This window comes from Rattus norvegicus, chromosome 4, assembly GCF_036323735.1.
Source record: "Rattus norvegicus strain BN/NHsdMcwi chromosome 4, GRCr8, whole genome shotgun sequence".
NCBI lineage: Eukaryota > Metazoa > Chordata > Mammalia > Rodentia > Muridae > Rattus > Rattus norvegicus.
In genome coordinates, this window is record NC_086022.1 from 5,282,017 (window position 1) to 5,288,680 (window position 6,664).

At 34.7% G+C, this 6,664-nt stretch overlaps 1 protein-coding gene across 1 annotated transcript in view; it reads right to left on the reverse strand.

The window, feature by feature from the left end:
* Positions 1 to 6,664, reverse strand: part of Ralbp1l3 (ralA binding protein 1 like 3) — a 32,981-nt gene extending 26,317 nt beyond the window's left edge. The window contains 2 exon segments of the mRNA XM_063286890.1: positions 4,552 to 4,633; positions 5,246 to 6,664. The gene's annotated coding sequence lies outside the window, so the exon portion shown is untranslated.

Here is a 6,664-nt window from a genome sequence, read left to right on the forward strand (position 1 = left end):
CTATTATTATGCCTTCAATAACTTCTGATTAAAAAAGAGGCATTTGTAAAATATGATTTGTAAATGTATCATGATCAAATTTCATCTGTATTTACACATTTCCACATATGTGAATCTCAAAAGCAAAATTCAATTTTAACTCAAAATAGATTGAAAGTAACTTACATGCTTTCTTATCATTGGTAGTAACTTGCTGATTATGTCATTCACCATATTGAAGTTTGTTGCTGTTACATATAGAGGCTATAGAATGCACAGAGAGAAAAATGCTATAAAATAACCTGAGAGCTCATGAATACAAAATTAATATGATCTAATCATTATTTACAATTTATAATCTGTAACAACTCCTCTAATGTATAACTTATTTTCTTCCCATAGGCTTAGTCTGGAAGACACTCAGTCTACCATATTTATTTTAGAATTTAGTTCTTGGGTACTGAAAAATCAAACATAACTGTAACAGGTTGTGTATGATAAAGGGTGACTAAGAAGCCATGGGTGCTAGAGCTCAGCATCCTGATTTCTCTTTCATTATAGCAGAACGTAGTCAGGGAGAGCACTTAAAAAGAGAGCAGAGACATTTGCTTCCTCTCCAACTGGACTTCCATCATTACAGCCTTACTTCCATGTGCTTCACATGCACAGTTCTAGAAAAACGAGGTTGGGAAGCAGCGCAATTATTTTTATAAAAATTAAAATTAGTGAGCACTCTTATCATATCAGGGTTTGTAAATACTTAGATGGCATACAGATATAGAGTGTTGAATTCTTTTATGGTCATAGATCTAGGGATCCAAAATTAATATTTTAGAAACAAGATCCCATTTCTTAACACTCCCAGGAAAAAACTATTAGCTCTCTACTGCCTCTCACATTTAGAATCTGCTCCAGAGACCTAGGAAGACAGCAGCAAGAATATAGCATGAAATCAAACCATAGTAATTGGACAAGAAACCACTGATGTACTGGAAATCTAATAAATAACCAGACAGTGAGTAGATAAGTATATTTTTATGAAGTTAGTATCTTCTAACCTCTATGAGGATTGTAAGTATCTAAGAAACAGTCCCTTAAATAAGAAACACAGCACATGTGCTCTCTCCCTATCCATAACAACCTTGAACCCAAACCTAAGAAAACCACTTCACAAGCCATCTCTTTTACAGAGGTTTCATTCATTATTTTTTAATTTTTACTTTGTATTAATCAACTGATATGCATAATGTATTACTTTGAAAATAATATGAGTAAGGGTCTGTGTCTGTGTGTCCATGTGCGTGTGCCTGTGCGTGTGCCTGTGTGTGTGTATGTTTGTGTGTTTGTGCATATGTTTGAGTGCTTCTGATGATTCATCCAAGACCCCAATGTTACATTTCAGATTAGTAGAATTTTATGAAAAGGACAACTTACACTAACTGACTTTGTATCTTTTTATGCAGAGGCTAACAATTATGCAAAAGCATCTTAGAATAGACCAGCTCTGATCTTGTGGTTGGAATGTAACAAGAAAGGAACAAATTTAAGGTTTTGTTCAGAATGTAAAATTAATCACCTATGGGTGAAAATATAGATCAGGGCTCAGAAATCATACATCCCAGAAGGAAATAATCACCTGCAAGTTTCCTTCTTACACCAATATGGCACATTGAAATATGTATATATATTCATAAAACACATACTCATAGGAATACACACACACACACACACACACACACACACACACAGAGACAGACACACACAAACACGTAAGCATAGAACATTTAAAGAAAAGTAAAGCTTCTGATATTTTGATGAATAACTGAAAACATTGGTATAATTTTAAGACAACAAAGTTTTATTATAAAGAATTCTGCACATGAGATAGAGTAATAATTCACATGGGACTTTAATTCACATTATTGAAAAATATTTGTTTTCAGAGCATTAGAAACATATTAATGTCTAATTAATGATTGCAAAGATGTATACATCTCTTTCTGATGGTGATTTTCTTTGTAAAACAGATTTCAAGACAAAGAGACTTTTCAAATAAAATATTTCTACAAATAACGTTTTTAAAGCATGAAAGTTAAAATAGAACTGGTAGTTTTATTATATATACTAAAATATTTCTTGACTCATGATGAACCACAGAAATGTAAACAATTCTTAAGAGAGAAGATCAACCTTAGAATAGTTCACATGCTCCTTCTATGAGGAATAAAATGTTTTAATTGTTCAAAGACAAATAAAATATTTAATGTAAATATATTTGCCTATATCTTCAGATAGAAATAATAACTGTAAATATTGAAATTACATATTAATAGACTAAATGTGAAACAGTGAGGTGATACTATCACTAGCAAGGTATGAATTTTAAAACAGATTACTAAAATCATGGAGGAATGTAGTAAAATGCTGTCCCCCAGCCATGGCATAAGCATTGACTCATGAGGACAGTGCAGTTGTTTTCTATACAATGCTAAGACCAAAAGTCAATATTTTATACATTGGTAATTATTAAAGTCAAGAAAGGGAAAGAACATGAATATGGGGAAAGGTTTGGGGATATCTTGTGATTGTGCAGGTGATTTGGCATTTCTATACTTACATGAAATTATCGAGTAAAGATAATTCTAAAATCATCTGCATCTATCTATTTTAAAATATAAGCAGTGTCTTAGGGATCTACATTCAATCTTAAGAGTAAAGAAAAAACAAAAATTAGGTGGAAAAATCCTAATATAAAAATAATATAAAAACATTTTCCTAATTTATCCATAGAAAAACTTTACAGGTTTATCTTAAATGTAATGAAATACATTGATGATTCAAAGAATTTATAAACTATAAAAGAAAAGGCTAAAGTAGAAACAAAAAAAAATCAAAGAAAACTAATAAGAAATTGATATATATATAAAATATATATATGAAGAATTATTTCTGAATACTGACTAGAGAATATGGAGAAAGAAAATAAGGGAAGATATTTAAAAAAGGTAGAAGAATGTTTTGATGATCTGATATTATCTCTTCAAAGACAAAAATGAAATAAACATATAACATGAATAAAAGTTAAAAATTATCTATTACCAATCTTCTGAACTACACGAAAGGTTTTTAATAATTATGGTAGGATAAAATATTAAAGCACTAGAGTCGTAGGAGAGAATTAGTAAAAATGTTCATGTTAAAGCAAATGGATCTAAATCAGAAAAGTGTACAACGCTGAGCATTTGCCACAGCTGAAGTCAAAGAGCAGAGGCAAGAGAACATTTCCCTATGGGAGGTTCTGCTCTTCTGCTCTTCTCTGTCCTGAGGACACATATGGTTCAGCCAAGCTGACGAGTTTTCCCTGATTTATGTCACTGACTCAAAATCTATTTTATACTATATTAAAATACTGTTTTGTGTAATGGGGACCTGGTATGAGTAAGAAATTGCTTGGTGATCTAAAATATCTTCATTATATTCCCCTTTGTAAGTCTAGTGCAGTGTCCACAGTGACATGTTAGAACACTGACTCTAGGTCCATTTTGTACCCATTAGCATTTATGAAAGGCAGAGAGGTGGTGATCCCTGAGTCACAGTCTATTCTGCTTTACAGTAGGAAATGTCTTCAAAGCTCTACATGTTACATAGTACTTAAATTTTTGATCTGCGCTAAACCCAATACTGGAAAGTGGACAATAATATGAGCCTGAGAAAAATAGACAATTATTCAATAGATATTTATGTTTATCTCAATGATAGAACTACTGTATAGTATTGTGAGGTTGTGAGTTTTATCCTAAACACCATACACAAAGATGAACACACACACACACACACACACACACACACACACACACCCCACTGTTAAATTTATAAAGGTAATTTCTGAACAGAAGTCACATGCAAAGATACCCTCATGACTAGATTATTCAAATAAACATGAGGATGAAAGCCATGACTTTGTAGCTGGTATTCAGAGGAAGGTACAAGGATGCATAGTAAGAGACTTAGAGAAAGAGCACAGAATGGAGATAAAGAGCTAGTATATCACTGAACACTTAGGTATGGAGAGAAAATGTAATGCTTTATGATAATATTATATAATAAAAATAGTTTACTAGTCATAAATATTTTAAAATGAATAAGGAATAGTGGAAACAACACACAAGTCTATATATAAGCAATAAGGACTCAGGAAGGGGCAGTTTAATTGTAGTAATAATACTTCACTTGGAAATATATGCTGTTGGAAATATTTGATTCAATTTTCAGTGATATAACAAACAGTATTTCCTCTTTTTTGGATCTCTAGTACATGAATCAGTCTTGTTTCATGTTGCTCTCTACACATCACATATGAGAGTCCTATGTCTGCATTGACTACAGATATAATTTCCACATAATATTGTCTAAATTCTCTCCCTCAGTCTCTCTGTCCCTCTGTCCCTCCCCTCCTTTGTCCCGCTCTCCCCATCCCTGCCCTTCTTATGTCTCCATCTTCCATTACTTTACAGACTGTCTCTCTCCTAGTCATGAACATAGAATATTAGTTTTGGTTTTGTATTCACATACAGTGTCACAGCATGCAATGTCCTCAGTGAATATCTGCATGGGAAGTTCCATTATGTTGTGTTTTTTGGCTTCACGAATGGATCTGTGAAATGCAAGAAAAATATACAATACAGCAGGATTAATTAGGAGCTTATTTCAAGGTAATCTCTGTTAATATTTTTTTCAGAATCATCTTAGATTTCAATATAAGAAAATAAGATCAGCAATATTCACTATTCGACTGGTGAATACTCAAAAATGCTTCAAAAACAGATATAGTCAGGTAATAACACATTGACCTAAGTAGTATACCCAGTCCTCAAAATGATGTGCCTGAAACAAACAGAAGGATAGAAATTTGCTTGACCTCAAAGGAGGAAGCAGCAGATGGTTTGAATGTGCATGCCAGAGTGATATCTACTTAGTGGAATTTAAAATAAGACTTGAGAGTACTGTTTACTCTAATACAAAGAGGAAATAATAAATGCAGAACTTCTGAAAAAAAATAAAAAATAAATGCAGAACTTCCACAAAATTAAATAAAATAAGGAATGGACAGGAGAATGCAAAGCATTTTCCATTGACCATCTAATTAACAACTGATTTCGAGACAGAATATCAAATATATATAATATATATATTTTATATATATATATGTATATATATATCATTCCTGTATCACCAAGGAATTAAAATGTTAACACAAGTAAAATACCTTTGTAGAAAGAAATACCACCAAATGGTCTGTTCCATGGAACTGTGAAATTGAAAAAAATTAGAGTCATGATAAATGGTAAGATTTTTAAGGTTATTATGCATAAAAACATCTTACGTCTGTGGCCATCAATTATGGTATAGGTATATTTGGCAGTCTCTACATGATTCCACCTCTAAATGACCTAATTTTTGTACTGTCGTGCTGTCATATGACACTTTACCATCCCTAAATATAATATTTGATAAGAGAGAAACCCTAAGCATTAAAGAACAATCTTTTGAGATTTTACTAGAGGAATAGAAAACATTCAGAGAACAAAAGGTGATCTTCTCTTTTGTCAGAGTCTATGACAAATGCTTTTCCATGTAAAGAGCAAAGTCACAGAGCCTAGAATGCTCATAAAACTAGTGTTTGTGTTATTTGAGTCAACTGTGTGATGACACTAAGAATTTGGATAGAAGAATGAAGAGCTCAAATTTGGAGTATGCATGAACTTTTCACATGGAAAAAAACTTGAATTTTGGTGTATGTTTGATTAGAGCAGAAGGCACATGCTACACAATCTCTGTGATTCCATCAACTACACTCAATATAATATCAATATGCCATGAGCACAATGAAAGATTAGAATGCAAATTTGAAATTTTCCTGAGCTCAGAAAATTATACCTGACTCTGATGGTCTTGTGACACCAGTCCTTTTTAATTGACTATAAAAACCAGTGATATTCTGCTACAGAGACATTCAAATACTTGAGTATTGCATGAGTAACTTTTCATCATTCAATTAAAATACTAATGTTTAAGAAAATGTGGGAGTGGCCTGAGACACTGGCGGAACCTGAAGGAAACAGACCGGATAAACAGTTCTCTGCACCCAAATCCCGTGGGAGGGAGAGCTGAACCTTCAGAGAGGCAGACACGCCTGGGAAACCAGAAGAGACTGCACTCTGTGCACATCCAGGCGCCAGAGGAAAACACCAAACGCCATCTGGAACCCTGGTGCACGGAGGCTCCCGGAAAGAGCGGCGCAGATCTTCCCGGTTGCTGCCACAGCGGAGAGGACTTAGGCAGTACCCCACGAGCAAACTTGAGCCTTGGAACTGCAGGTAGGACCAACTTTTCCCCTGCAAGAAACCTGCCTGGTGAACTCAGGACACACAGAGGCAAAATTCCTCTAAGGCCGGGCACTTCCTGTGTTTACCGGAAGTCCCACACCGGCGGATCCCGGACCGCAGCAGCTCTCTGCTCCCAAACCCCGTGGGAGAGAGACCTCACCGCCTGATCAAGTGGGCACTCCTGAGGCTGCAGAGCAGAGGAGACCACCAACACTGCCCACCCCTGCCCACATCCCTGGCCCAAGAGGCAACTGTATAAGGCCTCTGGGTTCCCGTAGGGGAGGGCCCGGGAGCGGCAG